Source organism: Lepisosteus platostomus, chromosome 2 (assembly GCF_059453375.1).
Source record: "Lepisosteus platostomus isolate fLepPlt1 chromosome 2, fLepPlt1.hap1, whole genome shotgun sequence".
Classification (NCBI taxonomy): Eukaryota; Metazoa; Chordata; class Actinopteri; order Semionotiformes; family Lepisosteidae; genus Lepisosteus; species Lepisosteus platostomus.
The window spans coordinates 12260339-12287505 of record NC_142612.1 but is presented as its reverse complement, the minus strand read 5'-3'; the positions used below and the strand labels follow the sequence as shown (position 1 = coordinate 12287505).

The 27167-nt window shown below is 36.4% G+C and overlaps 1 long non-coding RNA gene across 1 annotated transcript; it reads right to left on the bottom strand.

Annotated features, from left to right (window-relative positions):
- LOC148675928 (uncharacterized) lies at positions 1 to 25828 on the bottom strand. Its single transcript, XR_015940851.1, has 4 exons — positions 25729 to 25828; positions 16171 to 16352; positions 11198 to 11324; positions 1 to 372 (listed from the first exon to the last, which is right to left on the bottom strand). It is a non-coding gene; the product is annotated as an uncharacterized LOC148675928 (long non-coding RNA).
- Positions 25829 to 27167: the final 1339 nt, after the last annotated feature.

The window sequence follows — 27167 nt, the reverse complement described above, 5'->3', positions numbered from 1 at the left end:
GATTATTTGATATAAAATCAGTAATGTTTAATTCACAGAGTATTGTATTTAATATCAATTGTATTTGTTATCAAATCCATTTACATTTAACCATATAAAACAAAAAAATAAGCTGTTTTTGCATTGTACTGTAGTACAACAGCACAAATGAAAAACAATACCTAGATTATATACTGCATCTACTCTATAATCAGTTTTAGTACTTTATGAGGTGCATTTAGTGACTAATTTCAAACTTTTCCATACCTGCTTTCTGGAATAATTACATATTTCAAACCCACACAGCATAGCCTTATCAAATCTCTCACTGCAGGCCAGCAGCCGAAGAAATGCTTTCCAGACACAACTCAGACAAGTCCTTCCTGGCTGAGGCTAAAAAAAAAAACACCAACAGTTACAGTATAATGCTGCACTACATATTGTCTTTGTGTACTTGCTTTCTTCTCCATATGTTTGATATATTTTGTACTTATCATAGAACAGGATTTTGATAGATACTAGATAACTGATAAAAGTGTATGCTTGCATGTACTGTATAATAAGCAAAGGAGCACTGACAGTGTATTAGTGCCTGTATAGAGCTCAAATTACACCAACTGTTATTTATAAATACATGTGTTATTTATAAATAATATTTTTTTTCCAATTTGTTTTTTTTTATTTTATAACATTAGAACTGTCGGACAATTCAACCCCAAAAAAGTATGTTATTCTTGATGGTGCCAATTCAATTTAATGACCAACGCTGGAATGTATCCGTGTTTTTTTCTGAGTGTAATTAGTTATTTAAGAGATGCATCATTATCCCCATTTAAATATTAATTGCTGACACAGATTAACTGAGCCGAAGACGGCTGTGTCTTTTGAAAAAGAGCTTAAGAGCAGTACACTCTAGCCATAGCCAAAACAAGAAAAGGTGGATATGTCTGACATTTGGAAGGGAAACTCATTTTGACAGGAAACCACCGAAATATCACTAAAGGAAAAAAAGAAAAAGGGAGCAGAGGAACACTACAACATTAACTACACATCTGCTAGATACTTTTCTGCATGTAGAATTTACTGTAGCTGAAGGAGCAGAAATGAAAGTTTTTTTTTTACCTTATCCATGACAACTGTGATAAGCTTTTGAATGTCCCTTGATTATTCATTTTGTGAGTTTCTTGATTAAAATATTCAAAATCTCACTTTTCCCCAGATTATTTTTGATTATTACTTTTCCAACTGATTATTTGTGATGTTTGAAAACATGGTAATTTCAAAATAGCTCACAGGTTCCATCAAGTTTGATTTGCCCTGCTGCGGTCTTTTTTTATTACAGTATAATAAAAGTTTTTAAAAATCATTTTTGGCAGGCACTGTTCCTTTGGTTTCCTTTCTATCAGCTTCTTCCAGTATACCTACAGTAAAATGTGGTACATTGAAAGGATGGAGATAAGCACACAGATGTGTGCATATGTAGCCAGGGGCCTAGGTGGAGGCAGAGGTGTGAGGGGTTGTGTCCTCGCACAGGCTGAGAGCTAGTTCCCTACTACCAGTTCTACTGCAGTACTCTTGTCCTGTGTCATCCTGTAAAAATGTTCGGAAAGCCTTCCATGATATTTTCTAAATAAACCTTTAAATAAAGGGATCCTGTGTGAGTCCAGTTTGATGCATTCCTGTTGACGTACACTGGTTGTTTAGCCGCCTGTGCAGCGTGATGAAAATGCACCTACGAGCACTGTCAGCCCTCCCACTGTGATGTGTTTGTTAGTACGATGGAGAAGAAAGCGATGTGGATCGGCTTTCTTTCCCCTGCTCCTTGTTGACAGAGTGGCATAATCCAAATCCAGACAACTGAAAATACACCTGTCTCACAATTCCAGTTCCAAGAGAACCGTATACAGTACAAAAGAGTCAGCCATCTGTCGCTCCAAGTGGGAAAAAAGAGTGATCAGTGCAGGACTGATTTATTTAACAGTGTTCTAGCATGTTCCACTATTTTGGCAACTGGTGCAATTAATACTATGGGAAACATTTGTGAATTTACCCCCCTTTTAAATTTAGCTACCGAGGTATTACTAATTATGCCAATACAAAATCTTAGCCCAAAGTTAACTACATCTAATTTATACTAAAATTAAATTTCTGCCCAACCCCAGGGGAAAACCTACAGTGTTACTAGCCAGCGTCACCATCCTGCAAGTAGCACACAATTAAACGCTAAACTATTGACATATCGCTTGTAATTCATTTGATTTGTTTCAATCTGCAACACCTTTTTTAGTCTTTTCAGAGTTGTTTAAGAATTTAAGGCTGTCTGAGACTGTGTTGTCAGTTAGAAATGGGAAAAAAAATAAAAATGAAGTAAATACTCCATTTAAGCTTTATCTGAATCATACTGAAAAAGTCTGAAATCGCGAATTCTTTTTTATACAACCACCAAATTTGCCATTTTGAATTGTTCCATGACGTAACCGTCCTTCAATGACTCTTGTACCCACTTGGGAGGGAATGAGACATGCAGATCTAATCCTCCAACACAACCATCCAAAAAGCCATTAGTCATTTCTGACACATTGCAAGCTCCATAATGCTGCACAGGACAGTAGCACTGATTGCAGAATTGCAAATCTGAGAGAGTCATGCCAGCCCTGCCCAGATGAAACTCAGCCTGCTGTGCATCACCATTAGAAGAATGCCGATCACAGCTGGGTAGTGATATGACCAGGACTTGGGTACGTGATGTGTGAGGGATGCAGTTCAACCTGGATGTGTTAATTGATTGATACACGCAGGAGCCTCATCAGGTCGAAATATTAATGCCAATTCATACAGTACCTACCACGCTTAGTGTAACTATTCTGGATACTATATTTGAATCATCAATGTGAAGCAAGAGGACAAACACGTTGCTAAAAAAATAAAAGCAAGTCAAATATGTCACACTGCACATTTCATTTTGGAATCTTCAGTTTTGCATTAATTATAGTTCTAGTTTTAAATCTACAAATGTATTCATTTGGGTGAGATTAATCAGCACTTATTCATTGTCAACTGCTAGTATCAAAACATTAATTTCAAGTATGAATGTTCTATTGATGTGGCTTTTGCATTTTCTATTCTGATTTTGCCAAAAATAACTTAAATAATAAAACGCTTAAAAGCCATCATATTATATATGACAATTTGGCATCATACAATGAACTTTATTAATAACTAAGTCCTAAGAGGGAGATTAAAATGACTGGAATACAGCCAATCTCTTTTGATAACAGCAGATGTTGCCTTTTGTGGTTGGAAGTGCAACTGAATAAATTAGAGGTTCCTTAGGAAATGGATCCTTTGAAATCTGAAAATAGTTTTTTTTTCTTAAAAGTAAATAGATATTTACATCATTCAGTGCATGTCTTCTATTTTAAACATCAATGTTAAAAAGCTTGCATTGGTGGTATGCTCCCATAAATCCACTGTGTTGTCTACAAGAGCAGTGGATGGAACTGTGCAAATGATTGATTACCATAATCCACATCATTTTAGACAAAAATTTGGAGAATGGACTTGATTAAACATATTCTTTGAAATCTTTGGAGGTAATGCCACATGAAAGGATTTTTGTGTATGTAGTAGAATAAATGACTTGATTTAATTATTAGGCCATTCAGTTCATAAAGCAGGACACTTTTTATATCCTGGAAGTGAGTTAGACCTTTCAGCTGTGCTGAATGAAACCAAACCTCCCACTTTCAACTGTAGGCTTTAATAAGGGCTGCTCATTCTTCTCTGCTGTAACACAATGAACATTAAGATTTATTCAAATAATTTTAAAAATAAGATTATAGAGGTAAATTCTTGGGTTCTATGTGGGTCCAGAAACAGACAAATTGACTACAAAACATTATATTAGGAGTATGAGTATTGCATCTACCACCTAATCCTTTAGACACACAGCTCTTAGGCCCATGAAGAGTCTTCGGTGTTAATTTCGAATATAAGAAATCAAGAGCTGGATATAAATTCTAAAATGAGTTTGCCCTTAAAATACTGTGGTTAGGAAAAGGAGCTGTGTAGCTCTCTTAAAGAAGCACCACAACACTGGTTGTGGAGTGATAATTACAACAACTATTATGACAGTGTAGTGCTTTTTATGAGGTTTAGGCAGATGTTAAAAGACTAGAACAGCTCATCTGGCAAGATGAATTGACTTCTATTTCTAGTGGGGAATGAATCTGATATTTTCAAAGAAACACTGAAAGTTATACGTTGAGTGATTTTGAAATTTAAAACTCATATTCTTCTCCTACTGCAAGTCATTCTATGAAGTACATCTTGACACATGTGCATCTATTGATTGTATTAAGCCTCCTGCAGCCTGCTGGACAAATTTATTTGATATTGACCCTCTCCCTCACAGATATTGCTAAAGGACCATGGTTTTCAAATCAGCTTATTCAAAATGAGAAGCCTGACTAAAGTGAATCGGATTTGACTAGACATGACATTTCGCCATTTATAAATCAATTGAACTTTTGTTTTCTTATAGTCATAAAAGATGACACCATATAAGTTATTTTAGAGACTAAGTTAAGACAGATATATTGGCCTGTTGATCTTTTTGTTGTTAAAATGTTCAACATAGTCTGTTTCATTTTACATTGACATTTTCATAGAATTTAAATTCTTTTCTATAATTTAAAGGACTTTTTAAAATTACAGCAATTATTGTAACAGCCATGTTTTTCAGAGTTCTGCATTTGATGATTTTCTCTAGATCAAAAGATACACATTTCAAGATACCATAGACAACTACATTGACGTCACATATGAGTACATTCAGTGTCCATTGTATGGCCTCCCGCTGCAGCAATTAGTGACAGGAGACTTTCTGTCAGTGTCAGGAATAGATTTTATATAAGTATAGCTCAGCAATAGCTAATGCACCCCTAACAATACAGTGTTGCTAAAGAAAAAAACAAAGTTGTTATTTTCTTTGAATGCATATTGTAAAACATGTTTTTATTTAGGTTGGACGTTTATAGAGAAAGATGGGGGAGGAGTTGCAATATGGGCAGTTAAAGTTATGGCTTGTGTTTACTAAGTGAAACAAATGCTTAACACATTCAAATACATCGTATTCCAGACTTTAGTCTTTTTGAGTTTTCACTTCACACACCAACTTAAAAGCCTCCTCATTACTATTTCAAAGTTTTTCTATGCTGTAACTATGCAAGTAGTCTGTATGTCTCATAATACATGAGCTACCACTGCCAAAAATTCAAAGATATTCACTTGCTACCAAACGTATAAATTGGTAAGCAGATTTTTTTTTTGTGTAGAAACCAATCAATTGATTTGTTCTTGAAAATAGCCTTAAATATTTAAAATTAAAATGTATGCAGAAAACTATTCTACTTTTTTTTCTGTATCCTGATCTCTCTTATGTACATTATATAGTTTTAGAATTTATACAGATTTTAAAAATCCATTCATTGAATTCAGAAGGAAATGATCAATGGCCAGTTTCTCACTTTTAGTTCATCTTTGGAGAATTTTTTTTTCAAAACATGATTTTAGCTATTTTTTTCAGGTCAGATTAACTGAATTATGTTCAAAGTGAGGTATGCATGTTGCATTACTTTTGTTATTAAGGTGAAATAAGAAAAATATGTATACTAAAGGACTACTAAAGTATACGAAATGGTAAAAAATGCATGTAGAAATATTTTCTTCTAAAATTTGACAAAAGAAGCTTTGGCTTAATCCACCTGTCTGAGGGCCAACCACCTGGATGTTGGATGAGGAAGTTAGGACCCACATGCAGAGCAAGGAGGTAATTAAGGGGGAACTGAAAAGGTGGAAATAGAATAGAGGAGGATTACAGAAAACCAACGCAGATAAGAGAGATTGGTATAGAATGGCAATTATACCTTAGCGGGAAGTGACATTGATTGATTGATAATTATGATTTTAAAGTAGCAGAGGTTAATAAGACCTAGGCTGGTGTCATCCATCCCAAACGTGTGTTAAAATCTCCAAATATTTTTTTATGTATCACATTAGAGCTATCCCAGACCCCCCCCAGTATCATGACTACTTTAGAGTGGAGGATCCTGGAATTCACTTTAATTCACAGAATTCATTATTGATATGCCCTGAGGAAAGCTGCAAAACAAAGCTCTGCGTCTATGTATTTAAAAACATATCACATCATTAGCTTCAACAACAATTCTGACACATTAAAAATTAAACGAAGAGCGAAATTCTATGGAATACTGAGAAGACACAAATGCAATAAGAAACCACAAATTGAAGAGACTTGAATCAATCCTACTAAAACAACATGGCAAACACAATTAATACAAATCGTGGTCTGTTTATATTGATAAAGGGTGCAATGCCTGCCAGTGTTTGGGATGTGAGATGCACTGAAAGGCTTGGCCAATGCTAAAAAGCATGTATTAATTTCCCTAAATTGATCTGTACAAATTCCCTAAGGTTTCTGAATAGCTTTGCATTCACTGTACATGTATAGTATCACATCATATCTGATTTTTGGAGGTTTGCAATGAAACTTCTCGAGCACTTACCTGACAGTGTGATTCTATTAAGGTCCTTTACTGCTGAGAAACTCAGTCGTTTGCGTACTGAATTGGAAATTATTAGAATAATGGAACATTAGCGTGGTCTACTGGCTACACACAGGTTAAGTGAATCATCACATAAAAAGTTGGATGGTACAGGCTAATGAGATGAAAACAAAAGGTTTCAACAGTTTAGAGTGTTATGAATGTGCTGTGTATGTCAGTGTGTGGGTGCAGGGGAGTCACTAATTCATTCTGAATACTGTGCAAATAGACATAGCTTGCCTTTAAGTATTCATAGCATGTTGTCAGAACATTTTTATGTGATGAATACTTAATGTCAAGTTATATCCCTTAGCAGGGCATGTGTGAAACATTATGCACAACAAGGTTATAATAGGTTATGGCAGTTAGAATAGCAATATTGAAAGGCATGAAGTTGTGTTGATTACAACTTGAGGTGTCTAGATGGAGTGGGAGTGAGGTATGGCAGACGATGCGCAGAATTTTCTCCTGTATATCTTTCTATTAGTTATTAATTTGTTTAGACTTACTTACTTACCATTTTATCAAATACTTATCATCAGGAATGAGAACCCATCTCCTTAATGAAGTGTTAATACATTGAGAAATAATTTGGGATATTTTTCCTTCTAGAATTACTGCAACAATGTACTGTATCTAGCCTGAGCATTATATAATCATTCATCTGTTTGCTGTATACAACACTTCTAACATACACCTTAGCACGCACAGCTGAAAGCAGGGAGCAGATGGCCAGGTTAACAAGCATTAAATGACAATCTGACACTCGCTCCTTTTATAAAGTATTCATGATGATCATGATTCATCTGGATTACAATGCTTTATCATCTGGTACTGCACATGATAAAAAAAATTGTTAGGATGTTGGGCTAATTGAATAACGTACTGGAGAACCACAGATTTGAAGACTGAAGGGTTTCCTAAAAATTGCCGCTGGAAACCCTTAATTTGTTTCTCAGCTACAGTATAAGTTTTCTTTAGATTTATCCTACAGCCAATCACTCTATTGTTAATATATTCCTTCACAAATGCCTAACCATGTATTGGTTATATTCACCTTGTTACAGTACATGTCCTTCTCATTAAACTAAATATTTCCAAATTTGAGAACTTTCCAAATGTCATAAATTCTCTACATTTATCCTACTATGACATTAACTTCCTCTTCAGCCAAGAACGTGGGTTTTACCATGATTTACTCTCTTCCTCTTAACCCATTCTCCTAAGCATTTTTTTCTGACATCTCTTTATAACACCTGTAAGAAATGCTGTTTGCTACTAGGTAATGCTCTATTTCTTTCTAGATATGGGTTATTGCAAATTTCTTTTGACTGGTCTCAACGTGTCAACAACCTGTTCTTTTCAACCACCATTCAAAATTTATGTTGGCTAAGATTTTTTTCACTTTTATTCACAATTGCACATTGCCAGTCTCCAGCACCCATTTTAAAATACAATTTAAATTTCTTGTCCATACTTTAACTTGCACTGTACTTTTGCTTGACATTGTATTCTATTTTCAGCAGATATCTACTGTTAAAAAATCTGTATCTGTATATAGATATGAAGGGGGTTCACGGTTCCCTCTCAAGTATTAGCTTCACATAATGCATTTACCTGTTAATAAACATGTCCGTAATTAAAATCTGCATTTTACTTCCAAAGCCTTGTTTTTTATGAAGGTTTTTCTAATTTTTTTTTCTTTAAGGATAACACTGGCTGCTTTTTTCATCATTTCTTTTTTACTTTCTCTTTTTTTGCGAAAGGACAGTGGTATTAAATCAGTAGAGCACTTACTCTCAACACATTATAATCTCCACTTTATAAGTGGTGCTCTCTTAACAACAAAGGTAAAAGTCTCCTCTATCACTGCACAGGCACATTAAAAATAGATAACAAATAATCAAAATGAATGATTTGTATGCCTTTCATATATATCATAGCCGCAGATATTGCTGCTAGACTTCACAAAGATAATGCGATTTTTAAAGTAATGTGATTTGCCTTTTGAATGTTAGACATTAATTTAAATATGACATGTACTTCTTTTAAAGTGCTGAAAAGAATAGACTAAAATCCAAGCTTTTGTTACGATTCACAAAAGTAAGTTACATTTTAAAAAGGGGTTAAAATTTGCAAAATGCTGGTGTCGCTGAACAATCTAAAGTTCACATTGTAATTCTCTCATTGATCACTTTTCTATACATTTAGAAGTTCACACTTAATGGCTTAATCCAAAAGGCACTTGCCAGTCACCATCTTTAAAGAACAATAATGAAACCAATACTTGGCACTACATAATTATACTTGCTAATGAGCTCACCTGCTGGTTGGCTATATCCAAGCAAGAAACTGTCAAGAATGTTAATGTTTTTATACCTTAATAGTAAAATGACAGCTGAAAAATCTTCAATTTAATTTTAAAAACTTACTTTATACCACTATTTCCTGTCGATAGTTGCTTAATCAGGGCAGACTGCTTGGTTCTTTTTTAAGTAACCACTACACCTGTACAGTATGAACTGAAAGATTGCATTTGGTTGCAGATATAGCATATCACAAAGGCTTTTTATCAAATCAGCAGTGGTTAGAAGAGGGATAATTTGCAATTATACTGAAAACGACCACACACATTAGTAATTAAATCATCTTAATTGACTTGAAAAATTAATTATACTTTATTCATATTTTCTCTGTGGCAGACCCTAAGTGGCCTCTGCTTTCTCTTTTTTTAAACAAACCCACAGCTTGCCCTGTCATTTTCCCCCAGAGAGATTATACTAACCTGATGACATTTAAAAGGGTGGAACTTATCGAATTATTACTTTATCCAATTTCCTCCACTTTCCCTCAAATGTAATCGTCTAGAGATTTTACTTTATATATCATTGTTCTGTAGTATCACCTTTAACTGCACTAAAGCTATTATTTTACAAATCAAAGGTGAATTATTAATTCACAGCTGTAAAGGGATGCAGTCTGTTGGATCTTGTCTGAGCATTTCATTAGAAGTGATCTTTGAGTTACTTGAAAACACCTCCCTTTGAAAGAACTTACTTTCCTGAAATATATGGTCAAGAACAGCAGTATCAGTAACATTAGTATTATGGATTACAAAACATGGCACATTATGTTCTCATTAACTACATTATGGAAAAAAACTCAAAAATCTCTTTATTCAGTGATGGTAAAGATTAATAAGCTGTAACTGACAGGAAAATCCCTACCCAATGTGTCATTGTGCTATTTCTATGAGTGGTTGTTTGTATATGAAGGGGAAATATGCATAGACATCTGGCAGAAAAAAAATGAGACTTTGAAGTTTCAACTAAGGTTGCTGCTGGAAGAGGTGTTAGTGGGGCTAGCGGGGGGCGCTCACCCTGCGGTCCATGTGGGTCCTAATGCCCCAGTATAGTGACGGGGACACTATACTGTAAACAGGCGCCGTCCTTCGGATGAGACGTAAAACCGAGGTCCTGACTCTCTGTGGTCATTAAAAATCCCAGGGCGCTTCTCGAAAAGAGTAGGGGTGTAACCCCGGTGTCCTGGCCAAATTTCCAATTGGCCCTTACTAATCATGGCCTCCTAATAATCCCCTGCTATGAATTGGCTACATTACTCTGCTCTCCTCCCCACTGATAGCTGATGTGTGGTGAGCGTTCTGGCGCACTATGGCTGCCGTCGCATCATCCAGGTGGATGCTGCACATTGGTGGTGGTGGAGGGGAGTCCCCATTACCTGTAAAGCGCTTTGAGTGGAGTGTCCAGAAAAGCGCTATATAAGTGTAAGCAATTATTATTATTATTATATGTGATGAAACACCCACAGAGAAAGATGGGTTAATGCTGATTTACACATGAAAAAGATATACAATAAAAGAATAACAAAACAAAAAAAAATGCTTCTTGGTTTGCCTTATTTTTTTACAGGCTTCTTCACATTCATTCTAAATGTGGATAGTGCTTCAAACTACCGAGAGAACAAAAGAAAAAGAACAGGAAAAATATGCTACATGTTTCGAATTCGCCAAGTATTTTTATGACATTAATTCTATACATGGACTATGGTTCAAACAGAAAGCAGGAAAGCAAAAACAAGACACAACAAAAGAGAAAAATATGCTATTTGTTTCACATTTGCCTCTCACATTATTCTCACGTTGTCTCATTCATTCTATATGTGGATCTGGCTCCACACAACAAACAGGTAAACAAGAAAAATAAGACCGAACAAAAGAAAACTATACACTACTTGTTTTGCATTTGCTTTGCTTTTCTATTGCATTCACTCTATATGTGGACTGTGCTTCAAACAAGCAGGAAAATGAAAACTCAACAGAACGAAAGATTAAATATGTTCCTTGGCTGGCCTTCACTTCACACTCTATTTGTCTATATGCAGACCACAGCCCTCAGAATTCGAAGCCCTTCGTCTTCTCTCCCTTCATGTTCTTTAATTTAGTCCCGACTCGTCCTTCTTACCACTGTATTGTTTCTGTACCCTAGTGTTCAGTTTGGGCCTGGGCTCCTCTCTCTTGGCCCTACTGCACCTGTTAACCCCTCTCTTTGCTCCAGGTCTGTCCGGTGCCCTACCTGAAGCCCAGCCAGCACGAGTTGTACAGTTGACACTATCCCTGGTTTCAGCATGGTTGGTTTAGGGGTTCATGTGTTTCTTGTGGGGTGGGAACAGCTCCAGGTTCCTCCCTCTTGGCTCCTGCTGCTTTTGATACCAAAATTAAAACAATAAAAATTATAAATTACGATGATAAAAATGACCATATTACAGAATGCATCGTATATTTTACACTCTTTACAACATTTTAAAAATTCATCCATTTTAAACATTAACTGTGTATATTTCAAACAATCTAGATTGTATACATAATTTATATTACCATGTAATAATTGCTCTCTCCCAGCTCTGGCACATCTTTTCCTTCAAGTGCAATAAACTTACTTATTGGTTCTTTAGGGTCTTTAAAGCAACACATATTGTTTTTTCTCTTATTTTGCATAAGATCTTGTGATCATTTTAAAGACATTCATGACCTCTATTTTTACATTGTGTCTTACGGTATATTGCTCTGTGTACCCACAAAGCTAACAAAGTTAGAACCTAATCCAGGGTGTAGGTAGCTTTATTTACAGTATGTTGTCTCCAGTATTCTGGCTTGGTAGTCACTCTAGGCTGGAGACTCCTGTGTAACACTGTTGCAGACTGTTTGCCTTGACTGTTCTCCTTGAGTGAACCTGTGTTTCCTGGGAGCATAAATTGTCTTTGGGAGACTATGTTAGCTACTATGTTAATGAAGTTGCATGCTGAAACAAAGTGACCCGAGGTGGGTGGCCAGCAGTTTTGTTTTAGAATACAGTCAATAGTGTCAGTTACCAGGGTTTTCTCACATGCTGATGGCAGTGTCTCGTGTAAGAAGTGTGCTTGAAGAGAGTCCTAAAGTAAAAGCAACTGAGGTTAGTATAAGTCTGTGGCGTATCCAGTGTCTTTGATTAAACAAGGGAAACTAACAAGAAATGCTATGATCGTTTTCCATATTACTAGAGAAACTGTTTTCTACAAAAGCAGAATGTGGTGCGAATAAAAATAAAGGGAAACGTAAAGCAAATTGTTTTCATAATAAAGCATTTTCATCCAATTATGTTTTCACTGGGACTTTATTTTGAACATTGATATGTAGTCACACCTTTTAACTTCATTTTGATATAGTCATTTGCTGGATTTGTTTGCCGCTTGTTTTCGCTTTACCAAATCCGATACACAATAACCAAACACATGTGATACAATACAATTCGTTTTATAAGTAGAGACCTAGACATCATGACGTAATACTAACAGACCTGAAATGCTCTTATTGACTTATTGTATTTGCATACAGCATTTCAAAACCAGGATGGTAAGAAGTGTTAATTAAAGCACTGCGGAAAAGCCATTCATAATGAAAATACTTTTTTTTTAATTAATGGTACAACTATTCCTTTACCTCTAAAAGAAATAAGAGTGAAAGAAGGCTTCTGGATTGTTATAATCTTGCATGTATGGCCATTATGGCCAACAGCCATATCACCATGCAACTCACACTGGCAACCCACTGAAGCTAAGCAATTCTGATTTTGATCAGTACCTGGATGGGAGACCTCCTGGGAAAAACTAAGGTTGCTGCTGGAAGAGGTGTTAGTGGGGCCAGCAGGGAGTGCTCACCCTGCGGTCCATGTGCATCCTAATGACCCAGTATAGTGACGGGGACACTATACTGTAAAAAGGCGCCATCATTCTGATGCGACATAAAACCAAGGTCCTGACTCTCTGTGGTCATTAAAAAGCTCAGGGCGTTTCTTGAAAAGAGTAGGGATGTTACCCTGGTCAAATTTCCTATTGGCCTTATGGCCTCCAAATAATCCCCATCTATGCACTGGCTTCATCACCCTGTTTTCCTCCCCACTGAGAGCTGATGTGTGGTGAGAGCACTGCCACACTCGGTCTGCTGTTACATCATCCAGGTGGGGCTACACATTGGTGGTGGTGGAGGGGAGTCCCCATTACCTGTAAGCATTTTGAGTGGAGTGTCCAGAAAAGCACTATGTAAGTGTAAGGTATTATTAATTATTAATATTTAGAAGTGAGAAGAAAACAACCATTCTGAAAGGATATCAGATAAACGGTAATTCTTTCTCATTAAGCATATACTTGTACACGTAAACATTAAATGCACAATGTCTGAAAATTACTGTACATTAAATGTCACTCATGCAGTGTACTGTAAGTAATGTAAATTCTAGATTTCAATCATCCAAAGCAAGAAAAAGTTAACAAAAAAACAAGTTTTTCAGCATCCTCAAGATGAACGTGGGAACCCAAAATATTCTTAGATTAAATGAAAAATTGAAGTGTATTACTCTTAGATTAATACCCTTCTACTTCGGTTTCAGATGAACAAGCTGACACAAGTGGACACTGAAGAAAATATATTGTAGGTTTGGAAGATATATATTTTCTAATAAGAGCATCATAATGATACAAAACAAGCTGGCAGGATCATATGTCCCTTTCCTTTCTGTTCACCTTTTGCCTTTTCTCTTACTAGTTAGCTTCAGCAAAGGTCACAGTGATCAGATGCACTGTGCAGGGATGAGAAACTGCCTCATTTTTCATTGAGTCGCTTTTCGTTTTCCATTTCTGCATTATTTCGTAGAGCAACAGCTGCTTTAAGGCAAACAAGCACACTGAAAGTGATTGGATGATAAATACGCTCATACATTTTTAATCAATGTTACATACTTCTTACAGCCTCTCACATGTACCAGAGTATAAGTTAATACAGAGGGAATGACAGAAAAGATTTGAGTAAATTGTATCTACTGACATTGCAAAAAAGACTTTTTGCTATTTCTCTAAAAAGATATTTGTTTGCTTTTTTCTTCTGCTCTTGATATTGAACAAGAGATGCTTTTAAATCAAACTGTAGTTTAAAGCTTATTTGCCAAATTCAGTCAAACCTTTCATTTGAAATTGAAAAATTAGGTTATTACTCTTAAATTACGACTTTGAACTTTTTATTGTTTTTTCCAAATAAAAAATAACTAATAATGTACAGTAAATATACTGACAGTTAATGACTTTTTCAATCAAGAGTCGCTCTGAAATGTGGTCTTGTAATGAATTAACTGAAATAAAAGCGTCTTCTGGCTGAAAATACATCGTTGTCTCCTAAAGCAAATATAGTAATGTTTAGGATGGAGACATTAGAAATATTTACAAAGGAATAAATAATGTTCGTGGTAAGATGCTGGCTATGTTTTATCAGAGTGAGGTGGCTAGTTTATGCAGTTATCCTGAGGAAGCCCACACTTATAGTAGGAATGTGTGGCATCCTTTCCACAGTGATTTTGGATCACAATAGCCTCTTCATTGGTCATTTTTTAGCTTTTTTCAGCTGCATCACAGAGATATTCAGGTGATCCCTGTTACCTGCAGCCATTCATGCACTGAATATCTCCAGAGTATTTAAAGACTTTTTATCTTGGACTTTTACTGTTTTTACCGTTCTCGTTTTAAGAATAGTGCACTGCATAGTTTGATCAACTGTGTCAATGTACTGTGCTACAGTATATGTCTGTTTTTGGAGTAATTGTCATGTCTGTTGTGTTTTGATGATCTTTTATGTCTATGAGCTGTGTTGGAAACTTAATTTCTACCTTGGGTACTGAAAAAGTGTACTGTATCAGAATATACTGTAGGCTCCGTTGATAAGCCCTTTGCTATGCTGACCACCTATTTTTTTAAAACAGGAAATAAACTCTTATGTTACTAAATTAAAGTAAAAAAATAAACCGGTTTTAATAACTTAAGTAAGAATCCTGAGAATTACTGTTCCATTCACATAAGGAAAAAAGAGGGTAAATTTAACATGCCAGTTATACTGTAATAAATGTTTTTATGAATGTGGATGTATATAAGGATGGGTTTGTTTTGATTTCATGAAAATAGGAAATTTATATAGAGAACAAGCTTCTAAAAGAAGAAAGCTTGATTAATGAGTGTTATTAATTCTGCTTCATTGTATTACATAATGGACTTAAACATAAAACATACTTCCGCGCTTTTTAAAGAATATCTCATTTAACTCTGACATGAACATTTATCTCAATATGTGTGGAGGACTACATGTGTGCTTATTTATATTTTAGAGGCCATGGCATACATTCTATGATGTCCCACATTGTATTTAGGCCAACAGGAATCAAAATAATTAGATTGCAGAGATTAGATTGCCTGTTGTATAGAAGGTTTGTGGAGTTTTCTTCTGTTGCAGTTGCAACAATTTAACGCAGAAAAAAGTTCTCTTTTCCAAGCTTTCCAGCCCAATACCTTACAAACCACTTTATTTCAAAGCTGAATTCACTCCATTAGCCTTTTTTCATCTCATGAGGACTGCAAGCTGGGTAAAACTCCTTCAAAACAATGGTTTCAATCTATCTGATGTGGACTCAACTGGTGATGTGGCTGAACTACTAAAGCTATTTTTGGACGGTCTATTGATTCTGGAGCTTTATGTGAGTTTCCCCACAAAACAGTCGCCAAGTGCTTAATGCCAGTGTTCAATGAACCATGGTGCACAAATATCCAGATATTATCAATATTTATTAATATTATACAAATGATCATTTTTATTGCATTTCATAAAGGTTATCCGTATTCTTCCCCTGGTATGCTAATTATTAGTTCTTGTATTGGATATTTCAGATAGCTGTGGAATAGCAAAGTACATTCATGTATAACTAAATTCTTGTTCGAATTGTACTGTAAGGTACAGTAGGCTTCTACATACATTTCAATCAATATTCTGTCTGGACTTTAAATGTTATATTGCAAATGTAAAATGTTATTCTTTTTTACATCCCTTAAATAAACATTTTGCCTAGGATTTTTCACTCCAACTCTGCCAGTTGAAAACCGTTTGGGAATTTAGCGTGACAGGGCTCAACAAGCTTAAGCCTCATAAATGCCAATGAAGCGCAAATACAGCTGCTGGCATAATTAATTTAAAGTATACCTTTGTTTGGTTGGCACAGGATATGAGGTAAACTGTTGTGCAGATGTTGCCATCGCTAGGCAGCCTCTTCTTGCAGGAACAGAAGGAAAAGACCCCACACTCCTCCAGCGGTTCTCCAGGTGGTTCCTGATGGCATATTTAGATGCTTCCTGGGGGAGACAGCTGTTCCAGGTGTTTTCTTTCTGTGAATGCAAAGCTCTTTAAATTTGTTTTCCCCCCATAGGAGAAAGGGAATTGAGGAGATGGGTGAGGATTCTGGCGATGTTGTGAAAGTGGGCAATATGTCCATAGGCATTTTCCCAGTCCTGTTTCCAGCTGCACATGATCTCTTTCTGCTCTGTCAGCAATGTGCCATCTGTCACTTTGATAGCCTCCAATTTACAGCAGCTCTTTTTTTAAGTCTCTCTTTGACACAATAAAGAGACCTTTACAGTGGCTTTCTTCTGATGTAACAGACTCTAGAGAATTATTCTGAAGAATCATCTCTTTGTCATGCTTCTTTCTGAGCCTCATTTCTATGACTTTTGATATTACTCTCTGAAGTCATAATTCTTTGAGATTTCTTTTTTAAACAAGGCTATTCCTTTTTTACTTCTCTTTTTATCGGGATATAATATTTTACATTTGTATGTTTTTCACGCACATCTTTCACATACTACTGCCACTATAACCAGAATTGTGCTTTTACAAACAATTACTTTAATTTATTTTACAGGAGCCCCTTGAAAACAAGTTGACACATCTCAAGGGGTTTTATCCTGTCACCAAGCTCTAAAAAACAATTAAGGTAGAAATCAAAACATTAATGTAGGAAAAAGGTAACAATATTTGTGCAAACTATACGTAGAGGGTGTTTAATATACTGTAGATATGCAGCAATTTACAAATAATGTACTTCACCTTTGAAAAAGCCAAATGTTATCAATGTTGAAAACATTGACATTGTACTCTAGTAAAAATTTCAACTTGACAATAATATTTTTTAATTTAAATGAATCAAATGTTTATTGATTTACTTTGAATCCATAATGAATCCATAATGAGTTTTAAAATAAAAAAAAGTTTGAGATAGAGAAAAGGAGAGTGCAATAAGTTTTTTTGTATTATGAAGGCAAAAGAAAAGTCAAGGATGAAGTATTTTGGAAACAATAATGTGAAACATTTTAGGGAGATTGCTGACATATTCATTTTTCTCTCAGTTGTGTACCAAAGAAGAAAATTACAACATTAGGCTGAGGAAAGACAGAGTTCTGTATGCATACTGTATGTATTTTTGGAAAAATAAAAATGTTGATTTTGGATATTAAATATTTTTCATTAATTGTCAATCCGTGATACTCAAATGACCCTGGCTGTTGCATGAGCACTAAATTACCACATTTGACTGGGCACACTTGATGAAAGTCAAACTTGGTTAAAATCAAGAAAGAAAAAACAGAAAGAAAAAAATGAATCCCACTTATCAAGAGGACAGCACCTTCTCACCATCACCATACTGGAGCCAGAAGTCAGTCTGTGCAAAGTCATTTGCTGTCTGGCATGTTCAAAGCCAGCAACTGCCAACCCGACAACATACTGCAGCCAAAAACAGTGAGTCAATTAAAGGCCATAATTTGGGAGACAATGAGTCATGACCTCTTGCCAAAATCAACACTTCATCCTGCTCCATTTTCGTGATCCTTTTCAGTCTGCCAGTTCCTGTGCATCAGGCATCAGTATATCAATAGCAGAAACTCTGGCAAACAATCATCATGTAGAATTCGATCAAGTCCTATGACTTTACTTGCTGACCTCCATACGGACACATCTAGATGAAACAACATTTCAGTAAAACAGCTCAGGATTTTATGCTCTTCATGTAGCTGCCTTCTTGTGACATGAGACTGTGACAGCTAAGCTATGCATGCCCCACTCCTGAGGCTTGAAACCCATTGAACTTTGGTGGAATTACTAGGATCATGTGTCGCGTTCAGGGCTCATTTAGGGTTCAATGAACACATGGTACATACTTGTCAACGCTATACAAGACAATTGGGACAGAAGCCCACAAAACATCTGTAGCTTGACACAGAGCTTGTGTCATAAATCTACAGCTTGTATAGCATTTGACAATCTCTAAAAGTTAACGTTAAAGTATTTATATAGATGAAAATCATATCGTTTTCAATTATGACATGTTACATTTATAATGCTTTTCACTACATGACTGTAACATACTATAAAAAATATAACATATTCTCTATTAAGTTGTGGGTTATTAGCATACAATAATCTAATTGGATTCTGTGTCATTCCTTCCTCAAGTCTCTGACAATGCAAAATACTGTACGTTTCCTAAATTTCCCCAGCGGTATTGCCCATCTCTTTTCATTTTTGTGATTGAGCTTTTGAGGCTGTCCTCTAGATACACAGGCAAAATTGCAATTCAGTTACGCTTTCATGAACAGGAGTAAATAAACAAAAATCACTGGTGAAGTATTGTACAGTGAATGCCAAAACCATGCATAAACCCATCATATACTCTTTAACAACGTGTAAATGTGCACATAAATGTAAAGTGTTTCTTCTGAATCTTCATTAAAATGATTTTTATGGATATGGAGCTTTATTGTTATGCTGCATATAAGGACCTTAAGTACTACAGTATATTGGTCCGTATTATCCTTATATCTATAGCCCATGTTTGTGTTCCCGTGCCAGCTGTAAGCATGAGTTTAAAGATGCAGAGCTCTACCCGAATTCAGGATTGTGTTGGTCAGGCTGATCTGTCTCATTCTGGCAGGTGTCTATGAGTTTATGGTGTTTTCAGTAAAACCTGCATCATTCCCCTAGCTGATGCTAACTCTCTTGTGGTACTGTATACTGTATCTCACACTGTGAGAAATAGAGGATAGTTCTAACATGGAGGAAGGTAACCACAGTTCCCATATCCCTGTGCTGCTTTAGTACTGGTGATTTAACATTCAATTTTGCTTTTAATCTGCAGGTTGTGCAGAACTGGAAATTACGTTGTCATTCTCTGAACAGATGATGTGGTAATTCATGTTAGTTCCACATATTATTCTCATTAAGTACTATCAATGCAAGCATCTGCAGTGCGATATACGTAGGTAGAGTAGAAGCTGGTTGCTTATTACCCTCATGAGTGTCAGCTGAAATGATCCGAAAGAGGCTGTCTTTGGTGACTTGACGCATTTAAGTGGTGAGAATTCCCTCAGAAATGTAATAGGGATAGTGATGCGGGAAAAAAAAAACAGATGTAAGAGTACTGTCATGCCCGACATCCCTCCCTAGAGGGCGCTCCACTACTCCAGTTTTTGTTCCTGTAATTGTGTTAGCTCCCCAGGTGAACCTTGTGATGTGTATTATTTAAAGACCAGCTCCTCCAGTCCTCGGGGTTCAACATCAGGGTAAGGATGTCGCGAGGCCCACCTAGCACCAGGAAACCCTACGTCCGTCTCCTGAGGGCACAGGCCTCATCCCCGACACCTCCCGCTTCCCGAGCCCGGGGTCTGGAGGATCTCGCCCCGTCACCCTTGGACCTCCATGTTTTGTCTGTTCGTGTTTTCGCCCTTCCCGGGGATTTTAACCTTGTCGTGTCCCAGGATGGATTACTCGCTGATGGACTCCCGGACTGTGCCCTGACCTGCCTTTGGACTCGTTTGAATTTGGATGCCGTTCTTTGTCTCCCCCGTTCACTGTCTCACGGACGGTCACTATTATTTTGTGCACTATTAACCCCCTGTGTGTTTTCCCATACTACGTCTTCCGTTTTCTCCAGCTCTTACCGCATCGCATAGGGTCCACTACAAGACCCGACAGGGACATCTGCCCATGGTCGTAACAAGTACTGCTTGGCATAATTTTTAACAACTGTTGTGTTTAACTAATTAAAATATCTAAAAACTGAGAACATGATACAAGCAAATGGTTGTGCAAGTTTTTTAAAAAAAAGTTTAACTGTCAGATGTATTTACTGTATTTTATCTCATAAAGAAACAGTATACTTACTGTATCTGTCAGTTGGTGTGTTTTTTCTGCTTCTTTAAAACTTTCTAGATTTAATTCACAGAGTTATTTGCTAGTCTTCCCTTTCTTTCAGAACATTCCATGGAGAGGTTTGGCTACTGTAGCAAACCATCTTGATTTGGAAAATTCACTCTATCTGCCAATCTCTGACATGCAAATCTAGACATGCGTGCCTTGGCGATTTGGGTTAGTCATGCTTGTCAAACGGTTTTAAATGGTCCACTTTTAAAATGCTTTTGTTTCATTCACATTTTGTCAGAATTAAGGAAAAAAAAACATTATCCTCTCACTGACCTGTATGACGAATAGAAACATTGGCTTATATTCTTATATACTGTAAATATAAGTTTTTTATTTATTTATCATATTTGTTTGGAAGCAGACATCCTATAATAAAAATCCTATAAGACAAATAATATATGATTTCACCTATCTGATTGTCATATAAGTTTCGTAATCATTTGTCTTCTTATGCCCGGAGCAAAGTCAATGTTTCTTTAATGAGCTGCAAATAGCTGAGTCATAACTTTAAGTAAATAAGTAGCAATGAAATTGTAGGTGGTACAAAGTGGAATGATGGGGATTTTAATTACATTTCACAAAGTTATGAAATACTATTTTCTTAAAGAAAGTGAATGGGCTACAACTGTACCTTGAGACAGACCAAGCCTGCCTTTCGTTTGTTTGGTGGTGGGTTAATTTATGTGAGGATTATGTTTAAGTTGTTAACGTTATGTACAGTAGTTGTTACAACAAAATGTTATAACAAAATCCATGTTGAAGTTCTGTGAGTATTGTCATCAATTAATGTCCATTTACAGTTCTGTATATGTACTGAACATGATCATTTCTTTGTTAAAAAGCTTAATTGAAGAAGACCTAGATTTTTTATATTAAAAAGTGAGAGTAGGGGTATTTAGTGACATTTACAAAGGATCTCTTATAGTTATTTTACAAAACTGCTATTTTCCTTCAGATACATTATGTAGGACTCTTTGATTTCGGTATTTATTTTAAATCACATGACAACTGTTTCAATTTAACTTCATTCAGTTCTATTTTCCTTAAATAAACACAAACCCTGCCAATTAAAAACATGGAGAGTTGCTGTACACTCATAACTGCCTGGATTTTTGCTTAATATTTCTTCAAACACATTTTAAAGGTGATTATGATCACTAATCTCAGTGCCTGTTTAATTCAAATTTCAGGACTCAGTCGTACAGTTTAACTGACAGTGAATTTATAATGATTGACTTGTTTTACTGGTAGTAAAATAAGATGTTCAGATAAATATTCTTTTTGATAGAATGCCGAGTATTTAACAGTTTTTTATCTAAACACTTCGTACTTGTGTTTATTGAATACTGTCCTAAATTAAAGGTTACAAAATTTTTCATTACATTGAGATTCTCTGACATTTCAGTGGTTGAAAATGATTATTTCAATGGTCGCAACAGGTGGAAAACAAGCACTGAAACTGTACAAGTATGATAAGAAAAATAAAGAATTGGTCATGTGATTTAAGCTGACTTTTACATGAGTCCCATCCAGGGTGTCCAGTACTACTATGCCTGCTAGGTTAATGCAGCCCTATGGATCAAGTGGTTAAAGGAAATGGATATATAGATGGATTATATTATTTGTGACTGTTCTCAGGTTCATGGACAGCATATTAATGTACAGCCAAGGTTTAGAGTGTATCCAGTTAGGGAATCTAAATGTGTTGCATCTCTGCTGTTTGTCCATGATGTTGTCCTCTTTGCCTCATCTGACTCTAGTCTCCGGCTTGCAATGGTTTGCAGCATAGTTCGTTGTGGTTGTGTTGAGGGCCAACACCACCAGATCTGAGGTCATGGTTCTCTCCCGGAAAAGATTGGCTTGCTCTCTCTATGTGTGTGTGTGGGGGGGGAGGGAACAGCCTCTAGAGGTGGAGGTGTTTCTGTACCTTGAGGCCTTGTTTACTAGTACAGCAGATATTGACATTGACCACTGATTTGGCACAGTGGCTGCAGCAATGCAGAAGCTGTACCAGACTGTGGTGGTGAAATGGGAGCTGAATTTTTGAATGACGCTCTTGGATGTTTGGTTGATGTATGTCCCTTTCATCACTTATGGTCACAAGCTTTGGGAAGTGACAGGACGAATGAAATTGCCGGTACAAGGCAGTGATTTGAGGTTTATCTGTAGGGCCTTTAAGGTGACTCTGTTACAGTTAGGAGCTTGGCAATGTGGAAGGACCTTAGAGTAGAGTGCAGGTTTCCCTGGATCAAGAGCAGCTAGTTGAGGTATAGTTCAGCATCTAGTGAGGGTGCCCCCCAGGAGCCTCCTGCTGGAGATACACCAGGCAAGTCACACTGGGAAGATGCCCTGGAGCATACTGGGGCAGGCTGGAGGGATTACATCCCCTGTTTTACCCAGGAGCACCTGTGAATCTTCTAGGAGGAGTTGGAGACTGTTGACTGTCTGCCCTACTCAGCCATCTACCACTACAACCCTCATCAGTAGAAATCTGTTAGAAAATACACTACGGCCAGCGGTCAATCTCCCAATCAATTGTCTCATCTGCCCATTCCCGTGACAACATGATTATGCAGGTTGTCAGTACCACCATGCTATAATGAAACAGCACTTATCTCCTTAATAGGAGGGTATTTATATTGTTTTTGCCATCATTGCAGCACTCGGTCTTAGTTTTGGCTCTGTGACCTGGTGTTTGTTTTTCCTGTGGTCGTGTGAATTTTTCCCCAGGGCTTTGTATTCTTATTCCATCTTGACTCTTCTGCTTTGTTTCCCGACCATGATTATTGGATTGTCCTCTGCCTTGTTTGGTCTCCAATGCTTGACCTGGACTCCGATACCCTTCCCTAGTTACGGTCCTCTTGCGAACTCGACCCTTCTCCCCGGATTTCCCTTTTGTACTTCTGCTTTTCATGTCCGAGGCGCGATTACAGCTCTGCACCCGCGGCACGCCTGCCGGCTTGCTTCGGCAGCTCTGTAGTCTCACACCGCCTTCTGTGTATCCTTTCTTCAACACATACTGCTGCCACCTTCAGGGTTGTTCAGTGGTCCATTACATTGAGATCACTACAGGGACACATCACATCCATCATGTGTATGAACATGCAGTGAGGTAGCCTTTTAATTTATGGTTTGTTAGCTATGGAATGAAAAATTGTGGCTATGTAGTGCAAGTATGCTTTCAACAACCATTCTGCTAGCTAATTATTCTTATTCATTATTTGTTGTTGTTGTTGTTGTTGTTATGGCTAGTTTGGTATTAAGTACTGTAAACAGACACAAACAGGCAAAAGGACACTGGTCACAATAAGAAGAAATTTTGCTATCGAATTCCCCGAATTCACAATGTATTTTAATGGATGTTAGAATTCCAGACAATATATTTACCAATTACTAATTCAGCTACCCAGACATTTTCATCCCCAAGATCTAAAAACGAAACAATGAAATAATTAGGTAACAAGTGCAAGGAAACCAGAGAGATGGATGTAGATCCTTTCTATGTGAATCACCGCCAGAGAGCAAAGGTTTTGAATGATGCAGCTCATGATTGACACCGACATTTCCTATTAACTTTTTTTTTCTGCTATACTGTAGGTGCTAGGTATCAAAAGGCTCATCTTCCCCCCATTTGCTCCTCTAGTGTCAAAAAGTCATCCTAATGAAAAGAAAAAAAACTTTTAAGATTTTATACTCTGCCTCTGACACTCCTTAATTTTATATGCTCTTGAAATGGAAAGTCACCACTTTCCACCACCATTAGAAAGAGCTCAGTTACCGCTCTCTCTTTTGCACAACACTGCAGATAAAATGTTATCAGTCCAGAATCTTCCTTACAGCTATGTTTGTATGTCTCTGAAATCTAATTGCCAAGAAGATTAAGCACACATCTTTTTAACTAATGTATATTATACTATGTGGATACTTTTCTTGATTTAAGTCTTTTCATGTACAGTAATTGATGTACTGCACTGTCAGGTTTGTGAAATTATAGTCTAGTCTTTAATTTGTTGTAAAACTTTGACACCACGAACATTCTTTTCTAACTATATATATTTTGAAGTCTGTGGTCATGGTGTGTGTTTCAGGGCGATGTTCTCTCCTTCAGTTATACTTTCCAATGCAGCTGTTTGGTAGTGAAAGTGAAGAAGTGAAATGATAGAAACTCAGATACATTTATAGTATCTGCTGACATTTTCTTCCTTTACTGAAGTACTGTAACAAGTTTGTAGAGAATCAGAAGAATGCTTCTCACTTCTAAGCTAATAGAAGAGGATACAGCAATATGGAGAGAAAGTGCAAATTGTTTTTTGACAATTCAACAGTGCATCGGAGGTGACAAGACTCATTTCTATCACAATAGCCATGAATATTGTTTGTTTTTCTAAGGAGAAGATTTAAGTCACACAGCAACAAGACCTTTGAGGCAATTACAGTAGGTGTTGACTCTCAAATAATAATAACTATACATGGTGGATTTTATAAATCAGTTGTTGAAAAGGGGAAAAACATACTTTTCTGTACTACATATTGAAATTTTAGAATTTTAGTGTAGATTTTAAAATATTGTGTAAATGTGGCCAAAATGGCAATGTGTTAACTGGTATCCATACCTATTCATTGTGATTCATTCAGGAAAGAACATTATACGTTAAATATACAGTAATCCTACAACAGCAAGTACGTATTCCAATTATATACAAAGAACTAGTGTTTGTTTACTGAATATATAAATATTTTAAGTGTATTGATAGTCTTTGTATATTTAAACTTTAATCTCGTTTGTGGAATGCCTTAATCTTCAATATTTGGTATCAGACCCAACAAGATTTTTTAGATAAGCCTTTTACCTTTTTGTACAAATAAATATTGATGACAGAATACATACAAAAGGAACTGTGGAGAATATTGGCGACTTTAAATGACAAAGTTTGAGATTTAAGAAAGACAAGATTGCTTAGGGAAGCAAAGCTCTGTTTCTTTAGTATGAAAAATTACATGCTAACGACATTTGAAAAATACACATTTAGGACGCAACCACGGGCTAAGTCAATACTTACTTAAGACTCACATCTCATTTAATCGTGTTTCACCAACAAAACCAAACCACAAAACCTGTTATCAATCAAAAAAGGTCAACCGGATCTTCACAAAACCGTTTTCAGAACCGAAAAACACCCAAGGTAATCGGTCAAAAAAAATGATTGTGCGCTTCGTTACCGCCAGCGACCACGGGCCAAGTCAATATTTTCTTTTGAGACGTGCGTCATACTTAATCGTGTTTCAGCAACAAAACAAAACCACAAAACCTTTACAGAAAACCTGTTATCAGTCGAAAAAGGGACAACCGGAGCTTCACAAAACCGTTTTCAGAACGGTTTTCAGAACCGTTTTTATCTGATGATGCACTTCATCAAACTTCCAAAGTGCATCGATAAAGTAATCAATAAGCCAGCAAAACATGACCCCAAAAACCAGCAAAAAAAGGAATATATCCCACGTTTTTACCTTATTCGGAAATATGATATATATCCACAAAAGGCTAAAATAACTCCAGACCTGGAAGAAACTCAAAGTTCCTGATTTTGAATTAGAAGCTGGACCGCCCGAAAAGAAGGTGATCTGATTGGTGAAAAATGCTGTCAATCATTGTATTTTCAGCCATTCAGAGTTCTTAGGAGGTGAGACTTCCTCTGGAACCCCCAGGCTGCATTCAAACTTCCATTCTAGCTGTCAATCATTGACTCAGAAGGGGTCATCAATCAGATTCTTATCAGTGGTCCTTTTTTTCACACCTGAAGGCAACTTTTTTTTTACTGCCTAACAGCAGAAAAGGGCTCTCTAGCTGTGTATAAAGGTTTTTTAAAGAAATTGCAATGGCTTTTACTGTTATTGCTTTCAATAACTTTTATAATTTGGGGGGGAATTTCATTCCAGATCCAGTCTTCACAAAACATTATGTAGAATTTTTTCAAATTTATCAATTTGTCCCCAATTATTATCCAAGCTAGTAGACTTGGATAGACTCCGTCCTTCGGATGAGACGTAAAACCAAGGTCCTGACTCTCTGTGGTCATTAAAAATCCCAGGGTGTTTCTCGAAAAGAGTAGGATGAAAACACCTTTTCTAAGATATAGACCCTTAGAAAAAATTGAAGAAATACAGGTTAGTTTTACGCTGAAACATAAAAAGAATAAATGCAAAGTTCCAACTCATGAGCCATCTTTAGGTCGAGCCTTTTTCAAGCTCAAGAGCTGGAACATTGCATTTTCTTTCACTTTTCTAGTGTGGAATTAAGCTTGTTTATAAAACTTGTTCTTTTGCAGCCAGCACACACTGATGCTGCTCCCCATTCAAATATCATTAATTAATATTAATCAGGCATTTATATAAGACCTCTTGTACAACAATATTATAATAAGTACATCAATATTGGATCATTTCAAACAATGTTAAGGCCCTTTTCCAATAAATTGAATACATTCTTCTTAGGTCATATTTGAGGCTACATGTTTTTTGTTTCACCATTCAGAGAAACAAGCCTGTAACTGACATGGGAAGTCAGATGATCTGACAGACATACAGTATGGTAATCAACAGAATGAAAGTGACAGACCTGTAAAGTATGTAAATTATATGAACTGAGAAGCCTCCTTATATTTTCCTTAAGTGCTCTTTTCCTTTGGTAATCTAAAATGTGCTGTTTTCATTAATCCCTTGCTTTTTTATGTACACTGTAATCAGACTGCACAGTTTAACATGCATAACTTGAAAAAGCATCATGATGCTCTTAGTTTGTGTAAAAAATAAAATCCATATTCATATTGATCAAGACTGCAAAACACCCTTTGTTCTTCCATTAGCTTATACATTTCACGAGTGACAGTGTCTTCTACAGGGCCATCTCAAGGGGTGGGCAGGGCCAGGGTGGAGGGGTTCTTGTGTGT